Genomic DNA, 23,945 nt, shown 5'->3' with positions numbered 1-23,945 from the left:
GTTAAGATGAGGGTCCAGATGAGATCATCTGGATTCAGGTAGGTTCTAAATCTAGTTGGAGTGTTCTTACAAGGGACAGAAAAGGACACACAGAGACACACAGAGAGAAGTTGGCCGCGTGAAGACTAAGGCAGAGATTGGGATGATGTGGCCACAAACCAGGAATGCCAGAAGCCACCAAAGCCAGAAGAAGCAATGAAGCTTTCTCCTCTGGAGCCTCCAGAGGCAGCATGGCCCTGCTAACATCTTTATTTGGACTTTTGACCTTCACAATTGTGAAAGAACAAATTCCTGTTGTTTTAAGCCTCTAAATTTGTGGTAACTTGTTATGGCTCTAGGAGACTAATCCATACTGGAAAACTCACTTTCTATCAGGGGTTGAAAATTCAAACTCCTAAGGTAACAAAAATGAGTGGGCTGACCAGGGAGAGGACTGAGGAAAACTGAAGAAGATATGTTTTATGTAAAGAAAACCAATTTTTGTCTTGCAAGAACACAGGGACAAATTTGCCAAATCTTTCCATAGCTGAGCAGAAGCTGGAAACCTAGGTTTTATTTGTATGCTCTTATTTATTTAGATTTAGTATTGCACTAATATTTTACAAAAGGTGCTGACCATTTCAAACATGTCTGAGTGTTAGGCTCCTCCTATGGGTGGCTGGTTTGCTGCCTCCTGTCTGTTCTTCGCAGCCATCTTTATCCCGGGTGGCCTTTCCATTTTATGAGGCAAGTTCTGGTCTCTCTCCTCTCTTATTATTTATCTTACTACCTCAGAGATGGCCATTCTCTGAGGACAAGAGAGGAGGAGGACGTTAATGGCAGTGATGCACAGCCACCCAGGGTGGGTTCCTGTGCCTTTGGTGGGGAGGAGAAGGGGGAAGACCCTAGTAGCAGTATGTGTGTGTGTGTGTGTGTGTGGCGGGGGGGGGGGGATGATTATTTTCATATTCAGCAACTGTTTGTGTTGTCAGAAATCCAGAAAGAATGTGGGCAGAATTCCATTTCTGCCTCTTAGAGCCACAGGTCATAAAACCTGTTATTAGAATGTGGAACTTATCTTGGAGCAGTGACCTTTCAACTGGTGTGTCGTTTTACCTTGGAAAAGAGGACCTGACCAGAAGGAAGTGGGGTCAAGAAACATTCATCGTTGAGCTCTTCTGGGAAACGCTGGGCTTGATGTACCTTCTTTTATTTAGAAATGAAAAAACCTAACAGAACGTGAAGAATGTGCACGCCAACAATGACAACAATCACAGCACAGGAACTTGGAACAATGACTATCAAAGACAATCATGAAAACTCAAAGGAAAAACAGACCCTTGACAGAGATCTGCTGCAGGAAATGGATTTTCCTTTTTTAGGAGATTATTTGGCATCATTCGATGAGATGCAAGAAATGTTAGCCTCTTAAAAATAGGACAAAGGTCATAAAGAAAAGACAATAAAATGACATGGAAAAGGAGCTGGATGATATGAGGAAGAATTTCTAGGAATCCTAAAAGTTCCACTGTGGAACTACACTGAGCATTAAGGAGCAGTTAAGAACATAACTGGGATTATAGAAAATTAAATTGTTGCGAGAGACAGTTTCAGAACTTCTGGGGTATTGAATGCCAAAGGTCTTTTAGGAGAATTGCATCTGTACATTTTTAAGAGGAAAAAGATACTGTGCACTGTAATGGGGTTCTGCTGAGAAACAGAACCAACAGGATATATATATATATATATATATGACATATAATTTAATACATGATTTATTGTAAGAGTTGTCTCACATGGTTATGGATGCTGAGAAGTCCCACAATCTGCTGTCTGTGAGCTGGAGACCCAGGGATGCCTGTGGTGTAGTTCTGAAAACTAAATGTCTAATAGTTTATGTCTCAATCAAGGACAAAACAAGACCCACATCCCAGTTCAGAGAGCCAAACAGAGAAAGCAAATTGCTAATTCCCCCCTCTTCTCTCTCTCTCTCTCTTTTTTCCTATGCAGGCTCTCAACAGATTGAATGGTACCCACCCACACTGAGGAGGACAGTGGGCTTTATTCAGTTTACTCATCAAACACACTCTCATGTGGAAACACCATCACAGATAAACCCTGAGATAATGTTTAATCTGGGCACCCCATGACCCAGTCAAGTTGATGCATAACATTAACCACCACAAATTCATCCTTTGTCATCTTGGCACCCATATGCATCTCCTTAAACCGTATTTAATTTCCTAATAAAGACAGTAAGAAGGTCATAATTCTGCCTAGCACAAAACAACTATCCTGACTACAACCAAAAATGCACTAATTTCTTCTCCAGAAAAAGAAGTGAAGTCCTTGAGTGATGTTTACTCTTCTCCTTGACATCCTGGAGCTTAAGTACCATGATGTAAAATTAACAATACTTAACTTCTATGATACAGAGTCATACACCTTATGTTACATGATATAAGAATAAGAGAAAAAAAAAGAAAAAGCAAACAATTAAAACTGTATATTTTGTTTAAATACAAAAGAAAATAAATTTATATGTAAATATAAAGCAGGTAGCTTATTTATAGGCTACATATACATAAAAACATGTACATAACAAAATAAGGAGAAAATACTTACGACAGTTACAGTCCTAGTTTCTGTAGATTGTCATGTTGTCACAGCATTTATAATTATCTTCTTCCACTACCCATTCTTTGTTCTCTTTGCCCTCAGCAAGCACCTCAGCCAATCATGGTCTTTGCCTGGTGGGGTGATCCAACCTGTCATTTCACAAGAGTCTGTGCCATTATTAGTTCTGCCTGATTTGAGTTGTTGTAGTTTGTCATTGACCTTTATCACAGGTCATGGTAATACTAAGAGACACCCTAAGAGAGTTCCTGTATTCCAGACGTATTCTTCCTTACCTCCATCGTGGAGCAGTAATTTAATTTCCTCTTGGTAGTCAGGATCAATCATCCCGGCCAGCACAGTAACTCTCTTTCACTGTTGGCCTGTTGATTCAGTGTCATGAGGAGCCCAAAGCAGCTGAGTGGCAATCTTAATTTCCATTTCCATGGAATCAGTTTTGTGTCTCCTGGTAGAAGCATTCCTCCCCCTGGAACTAAGATGTTTAGGCCAGCAGGGCTAAGGTTGCAGGAATAGGAAGCAAAAATTTTGCTAGTAAGTCACTAAGAGTAATAATGAGTGGGGCCACTTCCGTTTCCACCCCTTGATTCCTCGACCCCCGAACCTTGGATATGGGAGAAACAGCACCACATACTGGGCACTAAGTCAGACCATGTACACGCTCCTGCTGAACCTCGCCCAAGCCCTGCAAAGAGTTGCACCTAGCTGGCATTGCGAGTCTTCAAAGGCCATTCCACTGGTCTATAAAGTCAGCTGCTTCACGACGGTCTGGACCACGGTAAGACCAGTGAATTTGAGAATAAGCATAATTCTGCGTCCATGTCTGATGCCCATTTAAAACAATAGTTCTTAGTTTTCTGTTCAAGCACTCGGTAATTATTGCTAAAACACTGAAATTTTTAAAACACCTCTGAGAGGATTAAGAAAAAACAACAAAAAATCCATTTCTTCTCTACAAAAGTGGAGCTGCAGAGAGTGACATATGGCCATTTTCAATACCACAGAAACTGAATAGTGATTTTCTGCAACTTTAAAATTTATATTAAGAGCCTGAGTTTTTGGAAAGAACTATACCACCCACTGGCAGATATTATCTGTCATTAAGCCTCTCTTTATTTTACCTTTCATCTAGAAACTATGAGCATGTCTGAGTTCTTTATGCTTAAAAGCAATACATATGCCATTATTTCAAACACATTAAAATACATAGAAATGGTGAAGGGCAAAAACAAAAGTAGCAGTCTCTGGTTATCATTAGTTATACACTTGATTATCATTTTTTTAAAGTATTTTAATACCTTTAATAAAATGCCCTGAAGAATTTTTTATTTTTTATTTTTTTTAACATTTTTTATTGATTTATAATCATATTACAATGTTGTGTCAAATTCCAGTGTTCAGCACAATTTTTCAGTTATTCATGGACATATACACACTCATTGTCACATTTTTGTCTCTGTGAGTTATCATAACATTTTGTGTATATTTCCCTGTGCTATACAGTGTAGTCTATTCTACAATTTTGAAATCCCAGTCTATCCCTTCCCACCCTCCACCCCCCTGGTAACCACAAGTCTATATTCTCTGTCTGTGAGTCTATTTCTGTCCTTTATTTACGCTTTGTTTTTGTTTGTTTGTTTGTTTTTGTTTTTGTTTTTCAGATTCCACATATGAGCGATCTCATATGGTATTTTTCTTTCTCTTTCTGGCTTACTTTACTTAGAATGACATTCTCCAGGAGCATCTATGTTGCTGCAAATGGCATTATGTTGTCAGTTTTTATGGCTGAGTAGTATTCCATTGCATAAATATACCACCTCTTCTTTATCCAGTCACCTGTTGATGGACATTTAGGCTGTTTCCATGTTTTGGCTATTGTAAATAGTGCTGCTATGAACATTGGGGTGCAGGTGTCATCCTGAAGTAGATTTCCTTCTGGATACAAGCGCAGGAGTGGGATTCCTGGGTCATATGGTTAAGTCTATTCCTAGTCTTTTGAGGAATCTCCACACTGTTTTCCATAGTGGCTGCACCAAACTGCATTCCCACCAGCAGTGTAGGAGAGTTCCCCTTTCTCCACAGCCTCTCCAGCATTTGTCATTTGTGGATTTTTGAATGACGGCCATTCTGACTGGTGTGAGGTGATACCTCATTGTAGTTTTGATTTGCATTTCTCTGATAATTAGTGATATGGAGCATTTTTTCATGTGCTTTTTGATCATTTGTATGTCTTCCTTGGAGAATTGCTTGTTTAGGTCTTCTGCCCATTTTTGGATTGGGTTGTTTATTTTTTTTCTTATTGAGTCGTATGAGCTGCTTATATATTCTGGAGATCAAGCCTTTGTCGGTTTCACTTGCAAAAATTTTCTCCCATTCCGTAGGTTTTCTTCTTGTTTTATTTCTGGTTTCCTTTGCTGTGCAGAAGCTTGTAAGTTTCATTAGGTCCCATTTGTTTATTCTTGCTTTTATTTCTTCTAGGAGAAAATTTTTTAAATGTATGTCAGATAATGTTTTGCCTATGTTTTCCTGTAGGAGATTTATTGTATCTTGTCTTATGTTTATCAAGACAGCATGGTATTGGTACCAAAACAGACAAATAGACCAATGGAACAGAATAGAGAGCCCAGAAATGAACCCACAAACTTTTGGTCAACTCATCTTTGACAAAGGAGGCAAGAATATACATTGGAATAAAGACAGTCTCTTCAGCAAATGGTGTTAGGAAAACTGGACAGCAGCATGTAAAACAATGAAGCTAGAACATTCCCTTACACCATATACAAAAATCAACTCAAAATGGATTATCATTATTTTTTAAAAGTTACATTGTGTAATTTATTCTTTGCACTTTTTGAAATTTCAAATTTTCTACATGAATAAAATTTGCTCTCTTAAAGCTAAAAGAAAGTAGACAGTATTAAAAATAACTATGTTTAATTTTAATATGCCTTAACATCATAATTTAAAACACGCACATCATTCAAACTAGAAGAAAGCACTCTAAATATTTGTATCTGGATAGTAAAAATCTGGTTGTGTCTTTTTTCTGTCTTCATATGTTATAAGGGAGAACCTTACTATTTTCAATTATGAAAAACAATTTTAAATCTTAAACATAAAGACTACATTCAACAAGGACTTTATGATAACCTGTAGGACTGCTGTGGTTAGACACATGAGTGAGTCACAGCACGTTTATTCCAGGAGTTCCCATTCTAATGAACTTCTGTTTTCTTACCTGCCCACATAAAAAAAATGAAGAGAAAAATTACTTCTCACTGACAGAGAACACCAATATGTTGGGCTCCTTGGCCAATCTGAGTTGGCTTGGAATAATATTCAGTCTGTTAAACGTGTCTTGGCAGGAAGCATGGTGAAGTTTAAAAGGCATGATCCGGATAGAGTCAGACCCGTTTGGATTCGAATTCTCCTTCACTGCAGGTTTGCCTTGTAAATTCAGGCATTACATGATCCAGGTCTCAGTGTCCCCATTTTTAAACTGTGGAGACTAATGTTGAACTACTGAGTCATTGAGAATCAAACGAAGTGTGAGAGAGTACACGTCATATTTGTGGAAAGTCCCTGATACGTGGGAGTTTCTTCTTCTTCTTCTTTTTTTTTTTTTGTCTTTATCTTGCAGGATTAACATTTTACATTAAAAATGATTTTCCCTTCTATTTGGTGCATCACTTTAGACTTTGCAACCTGCTCTCACACACCCTGTATTTCTCACAAAATTTAACAGGTATCAGGAGCATGTCAGGAGGTCTCAGGGGATCAAATGACAGCTTAGTAGGATGCAGAACGGGCTCCCAAGAGGAATGACTAGTAGATTCAATCTCAGGGCTCAGTGAGGCATGTTGAACTTTGTATAGAACAAGGCTGGGACTGATGACCAAGGGTCAAGCAGGAGGTAGTGGAAGAGGGCAAGGAAGAGCAGCTTGCCTGTCCTCTCAAATAGGAGGGGAGACCTCACATTGGCTGAATGCCTTCTCCACGTGAGCCAGTCCCTCTGAGATCTGACAATGCTTTCACTAACAACTGAGGAAACAAAGACCTAGAGGGGCGACTTGTTCAAGGTGATCCTGATGGAAAATGAAGAGGGCAAGGCTTAAGCCGAGGTGCATCTGGTCCCACCGCATGCTTCACTCCTTCCCGGGTATAGAAAAGGATGTTGATCTGCTTGGGATTGAGGTGGTCAAGGAATTGGATTTGTAGGATTAGGATTTAGTTCTAGAGAGAGGACCTTGACCTAGCTAAGTGAGATTTTAGGACTTGAGCTGGGACGGGCTTTGAGTCTGTTCACTGAGACTAATGCCAAATCTTATACACTGAATGTGTAGAAAAGGGCCACTGAGAGTTTTCAGCCTGGTGGCTTTCAGTAACTCATCTCAGCCACGTTAGTCACTGCACTAGTGGCTGCCAGATGAAGCGTAGACTCCACCTGCTGGGAGACTCCACACCAAGATTCACAGCTGCTTCAGAATCTGGTTTGAGAATCATCAATAACCTACAGCTTAGAAGGGCTGGGATGAGCAGAGCTACAATTAAGGTCAGAAGAGCAGCAAGTGTTTCCATTTCACTGAGGAGGAAACTGAGGCTCACGAAGACTCTGGAGATCCGACTCCAGAGGCAAAGCCATGCAGACCTGGCCTTTCTCTCAATTTTGATAACTATTACCTTTTTTTTTCACCTTTCATGCTTTTTCTCTTGATGATTAAAACCAATAAGCAAAGAAAATGCAAAGGCTTTTTCATTCAACAATATGAGGTGAGCTTATTGCCAGGTATTTTTCTAGGCTCTGGCAATTCCACAGTAAACATAGCTGCCAAAAATGTCACCCTCATGGAACTTACATTCTAAAAGAGAGAGACAAAATAAACAAAATGTATTAATATAATTCGGTGTGATAGGAAGGGATAATGTCTATGAAGGGGGAGGGGTACAGGGAGGGGCTTTGCTGAGAAGGTGACACCGAGGAAAGACCTGGGGGAGGGAAGGGAGCCAGCCATGTGGTTTCTTGGGGAGGAGTGTCCCAGGCGCAGGGAACAGCCAGTGCACGAGCCCTGAATTGGACATGTCCTGGAGGTGCTGTGGAGTTTCTGGAGCAGCGAGAAGCCGCTGTGTTTGGAGCAGTGTGAGAGCAGGATGTGGAGAGGCAGCAAAGCACCACATCACGTAGGTCCCTGAGGTTCACATCCCAGACTTTGGTTTTATTCTGAGTAGGACGGAGAACCACAAGAGAGGGCTGAGCAAAAGAGTGATAAGATCAGACTCACATGTTCACTGGGCCAGTCTGGCAGCTGCTCATTTAGGACTGTGTGGTGCAATCTCTGTTGCCCATGTAGATACAGGCAGTCACTCCAATCCTCAGCTTCAGGGCAGGTCTGATGACACTGGACTTGGGACTCCAGGTGTCCATAAGCTAGATGTGCAAAACAGGTCAAGGGAGAAACGGCCTCAGGAATCCGGCCACTCACAACACCTCAAGAAGAGGTTTTTACCTACAGAGAAAGTCTGTCATTGAAAAACCCATGGGATGCACTTGTCTTTCCAGATGGCAGTCTCCGTGTTATCTTGGCCGAATTCCATGAAGCACACCTGGATGCTGTTGACAAGAATACATCAACTACAAGTAGGGTCTGGTGGCCTTAAATTGATCCTCTTATGGAGAATCACTCAAAGGAGTGACAGTCTTGCCAGGCTCCCAGCATGAATCTCCAAAAGGACCTGCTTTTCCATAGAGTAAGACCTGAAAGGATTTATCAGTGCTCCATTCTGACGTTGAAGGATCTTTCCAGGAAAAGTCTCTTAAGGGTCCCTGGATTCTTTTCAAAAATATCCTGAGATTTTTCTGGACTTATTATTTTTTTTGAACTGCAGGTCTTACTAGTTACTTTAACACATTTTCATTTAACCAGTCATTTAACCAAACCTTTGTTGAATGCCTCCAATGTCCCAGGCACCATGGGATGTGTAAATGATAAGTAGAATTTACTCTCTTCTACTGATGAGCTCACAGTGTACTAGGGAGCCTGGATGATGAAATAATAATAGTAGGATTATAATGCCTGCTTTTACAGCTGTGTGCCCATGATGCTACAGACGCTCAGAAGGAGAAACATTTAACTCCATCGAGAGGAGTTAGGAGAGTATTTCCAGAGGAATTTAGAAGTATAAGATTTTTACTTTAGAAAGAATATAGATCATGTCATATTTATATCAATCTGTCATATTTAAAGGTATTTTTCTTGCCTCATCTTTTGCTTTCTCCCTTTATCTCTTTCTCTCCTTCTTTTCTTCCCTGTCCTCCTTTCTTTAACAAATACTTTTGATTGTCTATATCGAAAATATGCCAAGAACTTGGGATTGAGTGCATGGTCCTGCTCTTACAGAACTTAGAGTTGAGTGAGATAGAAGAGTGCATTAAAAAGAAAAAAAAAACGCGGAAGTATTTTAGTTTGGCTGATTTTGGTGTCTGTGTAAGTGAGGGTTGCCAGATAAAATGCAGAGCAACTAGTTAAATTTGAACTTCAGATAAAGAATAATTTTCTAGTATAAGTATATCCAAATACTCCATGGATCATACATACACAAATATTCTTTTTTTTTCCTTTTTGCTAAGTCTGATCACTCAACAGGTAAGATATATTAGGAAATGAGGTTGGCAATATAGGCAGAGATAATAAAATTTTATAAGTCATTTTAAGGAATTTGACATCTTGCTGCCTGTACTAGAGAGCCACTGGAGCATGTGAGGAAACAATGCATGCTTCCTACTTCCTATGCCTTGTGCAGGGAAAGATGATTGGGTCTGAAATTGGTAAAGCTAATCTGGCCACAATGAGAGGAGAGCAGAACCAGCAGCAGCAGGACCAGATGGGCACCTGACTCAGGCAGCAGTAGTGAGCTGGAGAGACGGCGTTAACACCATCACTTGGCAAGGGCTGAGAAGAGGTTGAATGAGGAGGGTGAGAGAAGAGGGACCTCAGTGCTCCTTGCTCCCCATTACTGCTTTGAATGGCCAGGTCAAGATTCTGTCATTCTCCAAGCTGATCTTTCCAGGAGGAGGAGATATTGTAAAGCGTACACATTTTTTTTTTTGGCATCCATTTTGTTGCATTTAAGCAATTTGAGACTAGAAATCTTCCCAAACTGTCCACCTTGCACCTCACCCTTAAACAAGAAATCTCTCATCCTAAATTGTCCCTAATCTCATTCAATTGTAATGCGAAAAAGAGACACTAATCTAATTTTTTTTTTTCAGAGATAAACATTTTGGTGTGCTCTGCTCATCTCCAATCTCTTTTAGTCATACTTGGGATAATTACCATTTCTAAGAATTCAGTGGACTCTTAACCCTCACACTCCAGATATTTCTGTCCTCCAGTGTGAGTACCAAAATATCCAAAACTGAATTTTCAGTCAACTAATCTCATATCCCAGCTGAGGGTTTCTATTTGGCTTATCAGACTGTCAGCCCAGTGGGTTCAAATTTATGCTTGTCTATGATAATAACCTTGAAGTTAAAATCTTAAGACATTGAGCTATTACTGTATGCTGTATATGAAGTAGGAAAGTCAGAATTTGTTAAAACCAAGTCTTATTTGATCTGCTTTAACGAATAGATAAGAAGCACTTTGAATTTAAAGAATCAAGAGAATGCAGATGGATGCAGCTAAAGCACACTTTTTAACTAAGGCTTCAATTTCCTAAATATATTGATGTGTTTCTCCGAAAACTCATCTGTTAATAATTTATTTGCCAAAACAAAGATTCAAAAGAGTAGGAAAAATATATATACATGTACATATATTATGTATAAAAATGTTACACCTCTGTGTGTGTATACACCCACCACTGCACTGAGGCTTTTACGTAGATTGCTACAACTATATAAGGAAAAGCAACAATTATAAACAGGTAGCTAGATGATTTAAGAACTGGACAGTATGATGAGGTGAAGGTGACTGAGATGTTTTGTGAGAGTGCTATTATTAGAACAATAATATTGGAAAAGAGTTGACTCATGCTTTTGCAGTAAGCCAGGAGAGCAGGAGGGGCAGAGTGCTGTGTAGCAGTTCAAGGGAAAATGGTACATTAGCCAAGGGATTAAGATACAGAAGGCATGATACCAATAGTATAATTTCACATCTGGGAAGGAGCGATAAACCTCATGTATTAGCAGGCGAAATGGATGGTCTGGCAGTGGAAATAAGCAGTGGTCTTATTTTACTTGTTGGGGAAAGGAGATGGGAAAGCGAAGAAATGAGCATATATGGGGCTCTTGCCGGGCATCATCAACTGTGTGACGAATGTTTATCAGCTCATACATCCAGCGCACTGAGACCTCTCAACCAGCCACATATTTTAAGGACAGGCTTTATCATCTGAACATTGCAGGTGAAAAAAAAAATGAGGCTTAGAGAGATTAAAGGATTTTATCATCATCACAAGTTAAGTGACAAAAAAAAGATTTGAAATTGGATCTTTGTCTCCAAAGTCCATGAAGTCCATGTTTTTTGTTTTATTTTTCCTATTCCACCAAATTGCTACCTGTGGTTTATGTTGGGGTGCTACATCACCACAGGGAAATTAAGACCGCTGCTTTTTTTTTTTTTTTTTTTGATAAAACACTTTTTACCCTGGTTCCCTGAAGTCTCAAGGGAAACATTTTTCATTCTATCATTGTTACCATCTTTGGGGCAATGGATTAGTGACTGAACCAAGGTTACCAGACAGCCAAGCCTTTGCCTGAGCTGGCCGTTTCTCTTCACCATTGAAAACAGTCACACACCCTGAATCCGGTTTTGGATTAGGGCTTCAAGTCTGTGTAGAAACAGTACTGCAGCCTCACACTAGACATTGCTAAAGTCAATGCAAGATGTTCTGGGGTCAGGTTTATTTAAAGAAGGAAGGAGGAACACCATTTCTTACAGATGAAAAATACTGTCATCGATATTAGAGATAACCTATCATGTGTTCCAAGTTGTATTTAAAGTATTACATTTATTCTTTAAGCTTAAATTAATTTAATTCACTATCTTTATTTTAAAAATTACAAACAACAACTTTAAATATGTCTAATACAATTTCAAGGTCATTTGCACAGTCTATACATAGGAGTTTCTACAGTTTATAAATTTTTCAACCAAATCCAAACCACCACATTTTTTTTTTAAATAAAGCTTTATTTAAAAAAAAAATAAAGCTACTCACACCTGTTCCTTTAGTATTTATTTTCTCTGGCTGTTTTTGCTGCACATGGCAGAGTTGAGTAAATGTGGCAGAGACAGTATGGCTTGTTAAGAGTAAAACATTTACTAGCTGACCTTTTCCAGTAAATGTTTGCTGACACCTGATCTGTGACAACAGGAGATACTTCACTCTTACCTTTCTAATTAGGTCCTATACATGGCATTTCATCCTGTCTCTTTCAAGAGAAACCATAAAAATTTGTCTTACTTGAGAGTATCTAAATTTGCTTGGGCGTTTCTTCACCACAAAATGCTTATTTACTTCTACAGGGAAATTATGTTTTCAAAGAAGGGAAATATTTCTTTAAAGTTCTCACCAAAACACTGTGATGTAGTTGTTACCTCCATTTTAGAAAAGAAACATATTCAGGCATAGGGACAACATTTATTTTTCAAAAAAATGTCTGGGTGCCTGTTATGGTGTCAGGTCCTCCTCTAGGTGATAGGGATGGAAGGAGGGGAGAGACAGAACCCCTAAAGTAATCCAAACAGTATGGTACTGGCATCAAAATAGATACATAGACCAATGGAACAGAACTGTGAGCCCAGAAGTAAACACCTGCATATATGACCAAGGGATATTTGACAGAGAGCCAAGAATTGGGAAAGAAATTTCTTCCATAAATGGTGCTGGGAAAACAGGATAACTGCATGTAGAAGAATGAAATTGGCTCACTATCTTACACCACTCACAGAAGTTAATCTCCAATGGATTAAAGACTTAAATGTGAGACCTAAAACAGTAAAACTGCCAGAAGAAAACACTGGGGAGAAAGCTCCTTGACATTGGTTTTGGAATGTCTTTTTGGAAATGACTCTTAAAGCACAAAGTAGAAGAAAAAAAAAAATAAAGATCAGTGGGACTATATCAAACTAAAGAACTATTGTACAACAACAAAAAAGTTAACAAAATGAAAAGGCAACTTACAGAATGGGAGAAAACATTTGCAAATCAAATATCTAAAAGGGGTTAATATCAAAAATATATAAAAAAACTCATACAACTCAATAGCAAAAACCCAAACAATTATATTTAAAAATGGGAAGAGGAACTGAAAAGACGTTTTTTCCAAAGTACATGAAAAGATGCTCAATATTGCTAATCATCAGGAAAATACAAATCAAAATCACAATGAGATGTCACCTCACACTTAGAATGGCTAGCACCAAAAAGACAAGAAATAAAAAGTGCTGGCAAAGATGTGGAGAAAAGGGAACGCTTGCTCATTTTTGGTGGAAATGTAAATGGTTACAGCCACTATGGAAAACAGTATGCGGTTTCCTCAAAGAATTAAAAGCAGAACTACCATATGATCCAGCAATCCTACTTCTGGGTATATATCTAAAGGAAATGGAAACAGGAGCTTAGAGATCTCTGCATCCCCATGTTCATTGTGACATTATTCAGAATAGCCAAGATACGGAAACAACCTAAGTGTCTGTCAACTGATGAATGGATAAAGAAGATGTAACACAATGGAATGTTATTCAGCCATGAGAAAGAAGGACGTCCATCTGCCATTTGTGACCACATGGATGTAGTTGAGAGCATTATAAATAAGTCAGACAGCGAAAGAGAAATACTGTATGATTTCACTTATATGTGGAATCTGAAAAAGCTGAACTCATAGATACAGAGTAGAACGTTGTTTAGCAGGGACTGAGGGTTGGAAGGAATGAGGAGATGCTGGCTAAAGGGTATAAACTTCAACTTATAAGATGAACAAGTTCTTGGAATTTGAATGTGCAGCATGGTGGTTATAGTTACAATACTGTATTACATACTTGAAAATTTCTAAGAGAGTATCTCTTAAATGACCTGATGCAGATGTTAGCTAAAGACATAGTGGTAATCATTTTGAAATATGTAAGTGTATCAATTCAACACATTGTACACCTTATAATTATGTAATGTTAATATGTCAATTATATTTCAATAAAGCTGGGGAATCAAAAAAGAGAATCTGTAGCCTGGGAGAGGTCAGGCTGGATTATACAACATTTCACAAGTCATACACTTGATAAATAGCAGTTCCAGGTTTTAAACTCAGGTCTGAATGATTTCAAAACTCTCTTTACATGAAACTTGTGCTTTCGAAACTGAGGGATGTGCCACCTCACTTCAACACTCCCTATGTTGCATAAGTGTGGGGCAAGAATATACAAAAGTACAGAATTACATGGCTTCAATTTTACTAGGCAGCACATGATTTTAAGCAAAATTTTATATTAAAATAAGCCTGGATATTTTAAGAAAGAAGATGCAAATTTCCTATGAATATTTAAGATAAAACAAAAGACTTCAAATAAATCAAGGCTTGCAGTGCTCCAGCCCCTGGGGGTGGACTATTCTCTCTGGAATATTCTTACTCACAGTAAGAAGAAATGAGAAAAATAATTAAGTCTTTGGGAAAAAGGTACACAAAGGGAAGCCTCACAATAGCTAAGATTTAAAGAGAAAGAAGAACAAGAGAAAAAAGTTTGAAGGAGAAGAGAGCCCTCAGATGCAAACTTGAAAATGACTTTCACAGAGTGTCATCGGTCAGCCTGCCACAGAGAAGCCTAATTAAGACATCTGCTAAGAGCTACCAATTGATGGTGGTCTCGCTGTCACACTATTTTAATTGACATGCTGAGATTTCGTTCCAGATTAACTTCATAAATGGTCCTCCTAATAGAAAGATCACTTAAATTAAAAGTGGACTGTAAATGGGGATTTGTGATGTTAATAGGCCAGTATAACCTCTGTGCCATTTACATACATTTCCATTTTTCCCAATGCATATTTGCATATATCTGAGGATGTCACTGAGGGCTTTGCAGGGGCAACATTAGTATGATAATGAGCGTGCAACTGGCAGTGTCCAAAGAGTCATTTCTTCGATGTATCCCCAGCACTAAATTTGGAGCTGCTTTTGAGCCTCCAATATTGATAATGTAAAACTCATGTTCCAGAAAAACATAAGTTTGGCTTAATTACCCAGATGCTATAAATGTTTGGAAGAGTGAATTGAATTGAAGCATAGCACCTTTATAACATTTGAAGACTTGCTTAGTATTGAAACAACTCCGTACATCAGTGATGCTAAAAATCTCCAAAAATGCTGGCCTAATGTGGTGACCCATTGGTATATCTCAGTGTGGTAGCCTAATATAGCATGTATGCTGATCTGGAGGAGGCTAGGGCAGAGGCTAACTCAAGTTGGGCTCAGAATAGAGGTTTCAGGGAAAGGACACTGAAATTGCAATTCACCAACCCAGAGTCTAGCTGTGGATCTGCCATCAAAGGACCTTCATCCCTCTGAGTCCCTCAGCTCTACATTTATATGTCTGGATAAGAACACATGCCTTATGTTGTGGTGAAGATTGACCTGATAAATATGAAGGCACTTGTATGTGAAGTCTAAATGATTGAGGGCAAAATTCTGCCCCGGTAATCAGAGCAAAGAAGGAGACATTGAACAATTCAGTTTTCCTTGACTGGTTCTGGGACTGTCTTTAGTGCTGGGACCATGTGTGTAGGAATGACACTTTCAGCGGGGCTTCCAATATATCCTTTTTTGACTTATAGATTATTTTTTAATGAAGGTTCTGGGGATTGAACCCAAGACTTCATGCATCCTAAGCATGTGCTCTACCACTAGCTATAACCCTCCCCCCCCATTTTTTGATATCCTACAATCCAGCAGCCCCACTCTTGAGCATATGTCCAGAGGAAACCCTAATTTGAAAAGATACATGCACCCCAGTGTTCATAGCAGCACTATTTACAATAGCCAAGACATGGAAGGAACCTAAATGTCCATTGACAGATGACTGGATAAAGAAGTTGTGGTATATTTATACAATGGAATACTACTTAGCCATAAAAAATAATAAAATAATACCATTTGCAGCAACATGGATGAACCTGGATATCATCATACTAAGTGAAGGAGGCCAGAAAGAGAAAGAAAAATACCATATGATATCACTTATAATGTGGAATCTAAAAGACAAAAGGATATAAATGAACTTATTTACAAAACAAAGACAGACTCATAGACATAGAAAATAAACATTTCAGAAGGGAAATGGGTTGGGAAGGGATAAATTGGGAGTTCAGGATTTGTAGATACTAACTACCATATATAAAATAAATAAACAACAAGGTCCTACTGTATAGCACGGGAAACTATATTCAATACCTTGTAATGGTCTATAATGAAAAAGAATATAGAAAGGAATACATGTATATGTGTGTGTATGTGTATATGTGTGTATATATATATATATATATATATATATATATGAATCCTTATACTGTACACCAGAAATTAATGCAACATTGTAAATCCACTATACTTCAATTAAAAGGACTGTATTTTGGGAAACTTAGTTGAGCAGATCAAGTATAATAGTGTAAGCAAATCTGCACCGTATGCTGTCTTCTATGTGCCTGGGCACCATATTTTATAATGGCAGATTTGAAGTACTTGAGAAGCTTGGGTTGAAATGTTGCTATCTCTTTTACAACTGCAATGAGATGGATGCTTCTTTTGTACAGTTTTAGTAATCACCACTGCTTTATTGGAATAATAGGAGTAACTCTTCCCTCAGTACTCACCGCTATAATTGGACATTCTTCATCATTTCACTTCAGTTCTCACATCCAGCTCATCATGACTCATATTAAAATAATCCTCACTGGTATATCTCCACCAGAACCAACTCTAAAGGAAGGAGCTTTATACAACAATGCCCCTCTGATTTTTGCAGTTTATCATTCAGCATCAAGCCAACTTGTTTTGGGTGAAAGACTGCAGATACACCTTTTGTGATTATTTTAAACCAGAAAATAAACTAAGGGCATAGCAAAAATGCTTTATTGTGTCTTACCATCCAGAAAGCCCTCAATAGAAGCTTCATGAGTAAGCAGCAGCATCCCATATAATCCATATCCTATAGCCTGATATGGGCAGGCAGGATGGGACAGACACACTAGGAAATAATACTCAGCAGTACCTTGCTCATGGGACTATGGAAATGAGGTCTGTTCCCAGGCTTCCAAATGTTCATAGATAGCAGGGAGGTTGCAGGGGCAGGAAGGACTGCCAGGGGGTCGGCCATCAACAGAATATCAGTGGGACAACAGGAACGATTCTGTATCCCACAAGTGGCAATACTTCTGAGAGTTTTAGAGGGCTTAGGTAAGTTGTAATGATCTTAAAATTGTTCTAACTTATTATTATAGCAGACAGTGGTAGTCACATTTTGTTTGTTTGATTGTTTCCAGCCTGCTTTCTAATGTTTCTTATTCTGATTCCTTTGGGGACCTCCTTCCACAACCTATATGGTCTTGTTAGGGTCTGGAAATCATTCTGCTTTTTATCCCCAGCTAAAGAGGGGGCATTTGACCCTGACTAGGCAGAACACCCCATCCCTCTGGATAGAATGACTTCCTACAGCTATGTATGCATCACCCAAGCAGGGTCAGCCAGTGTCTTTCCCATAATTACTATATGGGATTTGGGATCTGAGTTCTATTTCCACTGGCACTGCCAAACTAAGAAGATGTAGGTTTAGAGATGGGTGTAGGCATGTGAGAACCTTTCAGCAGATAAATCCAGCAGGGTGGAGTCATGGAGTTTAAGACAGATCCGAGGATTGATCCATGGACTTCCAAGTCATGTGAGCCAAGGAATTCCCTTTTCACTTCAACTAGTCTGAGTTGGGTATCTGACACTTACAATTCAAGCCAATTAAGACTCAGAGAAGGAGGGGAAGAGAGATGCACGACAAAAGGAATGAAGTAGAAAATCAAGTGTTGGCAAAAGATGTGAGATCAATGGACTGGGAAGAGTTTAGGCTGTATTTTGGCAAGGAAAGAAAACTCATCCATCTTTTCATGAACATTTTCTAGTATTTCCTTTGTGAACTTTTTGTCTGAAATGTCTTTAAAAAAAAAAAACCAACAAAACATCTAGTTATTTTCAGGCACTTACCACAGTACCTAACATCAAATTCCCCATCCAGCCTGTGACAAAATCCAGCCTTTTGCACCATGCAAGCCCCTCCACTTTCAAGCTCTGTTAAATCAGTGTTAAAGAGACTTGGGAGAAACAAGATTGAGAGGTGACGTGATGTCATAGAAAGGATATTGAATTTTAAATTAAGGGGAGGAATTGGAATATACATTTTGACACTCCTTTGCTGCTCTAAGTCTTGGTTTTTTCAATATGGAAATTGGGATGAGAGTAATAATAATCCTTAGCACACATGATCTGCATGTGGATTAAATGATGAACTATACATGATGCATACTGCCCAGTGCTGGCCATGACAGGCTCTCAATTAATGTTTTATTTCTTGCTTTCAGACACCTTCCAAGCAATGTTGATGGTATTCAGAGGGGTAGAGGAACTACCTCCATCGCCATCTCCAAAGCAGAGGCAGAACTCCCTCCAGGAGTCAGAAGGAAGAGGAGCTGTTTATTTGTTGTTGATTTTTTTGGTGTGTGTGTGTAACACATCTTAGAAGTAGTTTCAGGGTTATTATGGCAGACTTTTGGGTTAAACCTCCAGGTGCTATTTGATTACTTTCTTCTTGGGAACCTCCTGTAATTTTGCAGGGTCCTCTCAGGCAAGTGGGAACAGGGAGCCAGATGCTAAGACTAAGTCAAAAGGAAACTCTAATCTTAAGAGAGGGAGCTAACAAACAAGTAAGTTTCCTTTTAGGCTGACTGGGCTCCCCAGGGTCAGAGAAGATTCAGAGATTTAAGATAGACTCTCTGTCTAAGGGGGAAAAGAAATTCACACACATGATTATTTCCTTTTTTTTTTTTTTTTTTTACTTAAAATATTTTTGTTGTTGTTGAAGTACAGTCGGTTTACAATGTTGTGTTAATTTCTAGTGTGTAGCATAGTGATTCAGTTATACATATATATATTCCTTTTCATATTGTTTTTCATTATAGACTATAATAAGGTATTGAATATAGTTTCCTATGCTATACAGTAGGGCTTTGTTTCTTATCTATTTTATATATAATAGTTAGTAACATTGTAAAATGACTATAACTCAATAAAAAGAGTTTATATAAAAAAATAGTATCTACAAATTCTGAACTCTCAGTTTATCCCTTCACCACCCCCTTTCCCATCTTGTAACCACAAATTTGTTTTCCATGTCTGTGAGTTTATTTCTGTTTTGTGAATAAGTTCATTTGTGTCCTTTTTTAGATTCCACATATAAGTGATATCATATGGCAATTGACTTTTTCCGTCTGATTTACTTCACTTAGTATGATCATCCCTAGGTCCATCCATGTTGCTGCAAATGACATTATTTTATTATTTTTTTATGGCTGAGTAGCATCTCATTGTGTATATACCACATCTTCTTTTAATACGGGCACCACCTCTCCCAGCAGCTGTCAGTCAATGAGAAGTTTCTAGACACTTTGCATGTTAATTTATTTAATCTTTTCAATGATACAGATGAAAACTAGTTTTTCTTAATATTTCAACACATAGAAGGAAAAGTGAATGTCTTGAGAAGTTAAGGAATTTGCTGAGGACACTCAGTAAAAGTGAAACTGAGACCTGTGTGATTGCAAAGTTTATTCTCCCTTTCCGTTACTGCGCGCTCTGAGAGCTGAGATATACTGAAGGCTGACAAGTGAAACATGGACGGCCTGGATTAGTAAATCCAGGACAAGAGTCCAATCAACAGTCACACCTTTTCTCCAGGGCTGAAATGTTACCTTTCATTCTTATCTTCTAGATGAGAGAGTTGGTGTGGAAAGAGGTGGGCTGGGCTTGGAGAGCGGCTTGACTGCGGGGGTGGGGAGGCGGGATGGCAGCTTGCAGCCCTGGAACCAGAGCACTGGGACATTCATTTTCAGGCTCTGTTGGAGTTTGACCACTAGCCTTGCCAGGTCCTGGAGGTGTGTCAATGGACCATATACATGACCCTTTGCAAAACTAAGCCTATTATTTGGCTCTTCGTGGGGGCTTTTTAAAAAGCTCTTGACGGACACGGCAGGAATGAAACAGTCAAGGTCTACGTGCCAGGTGACTTAACAACGCGAAGTTGAAGTCTGAGAAACTCCAGTCAAAAAGTAGTGCGTTTGGCACCAAGGAGCTCTAAATACTAAAGGAAGGAGGCGCATGTTCAGTCCCTCACTCTGGCAGAGGGTGGGGTTCCTACCCACCAGCCCTGGATAGGAGACACCAGTGAAAATGCAGGGCTGGCCAGGCAGGGGAGTATCTCTTCCACAGGAGCCAGGGCCCACTTGGCTGAGAACTACTGGTTTCTGGGATGTCAGGAGGCCAGCCTCCCAAGGAAGGTGCTGGGACCGACAAGCACACAAGAGGCAGTGCATGCTGAGATCGAGGTGCTGAGCCATCAGACTGAAGTCAAATCTGATCCAGAAATATGGGAAAATGCCCAGTCCGGAGAGAGGACCAGGCCTGCAGTTCTGAACCTGGGGTGGTTTTCTGTCTCCTAAGGGACTTTTGTATGTTTGGAGATATTTTTGGTTGTTATGACAGGGAGGTGGGGTGGATGTGTTACTGGCACCTGCCTGGTAGATAGAAGCCAGGGAGGCTGCTGAACATCCTACAATGTATAGGAACGTCCCTACGATAAAGAGCAACCTAGTTCCAAATGTCACTGACGCTGAGATTAAGACCCTGGTCTAGGAGTACCAGGGACTAAGTTGGAAAGTCAAATTGGATTTGAAATCACCATGGAGAGGGGCAGGAAGGGTGGCTAGTGTCAGTGTGTGCAAAGGACAGTCCATCCTGAAACACAGCTACCCAGTACCCGGCTCTCTGCCACCCTGGCTTTTCTGCTGTAAATCACGCCTGCTCGTTTTGTGGGCTTGTGAGACTTGGGTTGCCATTAATTACAGAAAGAAACTGTTGAGAGCAGCAGTTGAGGAATGAGACTGTGATGGAGACAATTTATGGTGTAGTAATTCCTTAGCTTGGATTTTAGTCCTAAAGGGTTCAAGTCCCAGCTCTACCACTTTCTAGATGTGTCTTTACTTTTCACCATTATTGAGATAGAAGTGATATATAATATTATGTAAGTTTAAGGTGCACAAGGTGTTGATTTGGTACATTTATATATTGCAAATGATCACCGCCATAGCATTAGCTAACACCTGCCTCCCGTCACGTAATTGCCCTGTCTTTTTTGTGGTAAGGACATTTAAGATCTACTCTTAGGAACTTTCAAGTATATCATACAGTATTATTAACTGTAATCACTATGTTGTAAATTAGATCCCCAGAAATTATTCACCCTATAACTGGACTTTTGTACTCTGACCATCTGCCCCTATCCCCCATCCCCAGCCCCGGTAACCAACATTTTAGCCTCTGTTTCTATGAATTTAATATATTTTTTTAGATTCTGCATGTAAGTAGATATCATATAATAATTGGTCTTTCTCCGTCTGGCTTATTTCACTTAGCATAATGCCTGCAAGTTTCGTTCATGTTGTCATAAATGGCAGGATGTCCTTCTCTCTCATGGCTGAGTAATATTCCTTCATATCTATCTATCTATCAACAATCTTCTTTATCCATTTATCAATTGACAGACACTTAGGCTGTTTCCATATCTTGGTTGTTGTGGATAAAGCCATAATGAACATGGGAGTGCAGAGATCCCTTCAGGATCCTGTTTTCATTTCCTTTGGATTTATACCCAAAAGTAGGATTGCTGGATCATATGGTAGTTCTATTTTTATTTTTCTGAGGAAACTCTATAGTGTTTTCCTTAGTGACTGAACCAATTTACATACCTATCAACAATGCATAAGCTTTCCCTTTTCTCCACATCCTTACCAACACTTGTTATCTTTTGGCCTTTGATGACAGTCATTCTAACAGGTGTGAGGTGAAATCTTATTGTGGCTTTGATTTGCATTTCCGTGATGATTACTGATGTTGAGTATCTTTTCATGTACCTGTTGGCCATTTGTATGTCTTTTTGGAAAAATATCTATTCAGTTCCTCTGCTTATTTTTAAATCATATTATTATTTTTTTCTACTGAATGTCTTTAAGCACCATAAGTAACCTCTCTTTTCCTAACATAGTATCCTAGGAATCGTAATACATCATGAGTTTGATTTGAGAATTAAGTAAGATAGTAAGTGTAAAGAATCTAGGAAGGCTTATAATTAGTTTAAAATAATAACTGCTATGATAGTTGTGATTTCTGTGTAGGCAAAATGGGAACGTCTGGGGTAAGGGAGCAGGGAGGGTGCATTAGGCTCCCCAGCAGGAGGCCTTGGAGAACCGAAGAGTGGCAGGAGGTAGTGGGCTTGTGCAGAGGATGAGCCCCTCCCCCCACAATGATTTGTGATGCTCCACCGTAAGAGGCAACCATCATCAAACAGTGATCCAAAACAAAGTTGAATTTATTTACTTGCTTGGCAAGGGAGAGACATATCACTCAGATGGAAGTTATACAGATCTCCCCCCAGAACAGAAATGGAAAAGGATGGATAGATCACAGAAAGTGGAGAAAGTACGTTAAACAAGGCTCTCTGCTGAGTTCGGGTCTCTGGCTGGCTCAGAACTGTGAGCTCTTTGCTGTGGCCACTTGCATGTCTCACGGCGTCCCTGAGGCCAGGAAGCGCGGTGTCAAGCACATCCAGACCTGACCGCACACAATTCCGGCTGCAAATTCAGCTGACACCTTCCTGTGCACGTGCTTGAAGCCTCAGAAAGTTGTGCTTGAACCATGTCCTCACTAGTATTATTGCATTAGCTTCCTGTTACCACTTGTGGAGGTTCTGTTTCCCTGGGAAGCAGATTCCAAATGGAGTCTTGTGTGTAGGATATTTATCCAGGTGTGTCCTTGGACTCCAGATTTGTAGAGGAGGCAGAATAAAGCAGGAGTGGGCAGAGGGAGATGAGTTGAGATGCTGGCCAGGAACAACTTTGGCCAGACCCAAGGGACCCCCTGGAGCCAGCTCAAGTGGCATTTCAGGATTGTTCCCTATTGGCTGATAGGACTTTATCTTCCCTTATTGACCGTTAGATATGGGCAATCTGTGGCCATCCCCCAAGGGGCTGGCAACTGAAGGCTGTCTACTCCCAGTGACCGGGCGTACACAGAAGGAGGATCTGGATGGCAAAGGACAGTGTTCACCAACCCTCGGTCACTATCCTAGCCTTGGTTTCACTTCATGCTTAAAACAATTCTGTGAGGTTGCTGTAGGGGTGAGAACCGGCTCGTAGAGGGTAAGAGGCTTACTGAAGGCTGCACACCTGCTAGCCGATCTTCTGGGCATGCAAACCCAGACTGCAGCTCTCCTGTCTCATTCAGTCCCTACCTTAGAAGGGGAGAGGGGTGGGGCAGACACGATAGAAAACACAGGACCAAAGAACAGACTTCAGTTAGATCTGCACTCAGGTTGAGATGCCTCAGTTCAGTTACACCAGGCTTGCATGCTCAGTGGGGCAATTTGCAAAAACTTATTCTTGCGGGTAGTGGTGGAGCAATCATACTCCTTTTATACATAATGCACAGATAGCACACAGCATATCTGTGTACGAACATTTAATGGGAAGTGTGATTAGGGGAAAAATGTCTGAAATGGCTTCTGGATGGGGAGCAATAATGAGAAGAAGGTATGAGAGAATACAAAGAAAGGAAGAAAAGGAATCTCTAAGCCCCAAATTTTCTTCATGGCCTCCATGTTCCAAGAATTGAGCCTGTCCAAAGTCTTGGAGACTAAGAGGCAGCAACTGATGGCCCTTAGTGCTACCAACGTGCACAGCACTTTTTGCTTTTGTATGATATTTTTGTTTTTGCTTAAACAATATTAAAATGAAATGGGAAACAGTCCCAGTTGGGTCACCGTTTGAAATTTTGGAGACTTCGTGTGTGTGCGAGCATGCATGTGTACACATAAACACAAAGGTGCACAAGCATACACACACACAAGATATCCAGCTTCTCTTGAATAATGGAATATTTGCCAGCCCTTGACTCCAGCTCCCCACATGGAAACAATGGTCTGGCAGGGACCACTTCCCACAGGGCGTCTACCTGTCAGCATAACTCCATC

The 23,945-nt window shown here is 39.8% G+C and overlaps 1 long non-coding RNA gene across 1 annotated transcript in view; it reads left to right on the top strand.

Moving 5' to 3' along the window:
* LOC141574635 (uncharacterized) overlaps nucleotides 1-18,958 on the top strand; it is a 28,087-nt gene extending 9,129 nt beyond the window's left edge. The window contains exons 4-5 of the long non-coding RNA XR_012501530.1: nucleotides 1,990-3,391; nucleotides 18,229-18,958. This is a non-coding gene — a long non-coding RNA (uncharacterized LOC141574635). The remainder of the gene's footprint in view (nucleotides 1-1,989; nucleotides 3,392-18,228) is intronic.
* The last annotated feature ends 4,987 nt before the right edge of the window (nucleotides 18,959-23,945 follow it).

This window comes from Camelus bactrianus, chromosome 2 (genome assembly GCF_048773025.1).
Source record: "Camelus bactrianus isolate YW-2024 breed Bactrian camel chromosome 2, ASM4877302v1, whole genome shotgun sequence".
In the NCBI taxonomy this organism is placed as follows: Eukaryota; Metazoa; Chordata; class Mammalia; order Artiodactyla; family Camelidae; genus Camelus; species Camelus bactrianus.
This window is presented reverse-complemented; position numbering and strand designations above follow the sequence as displayed.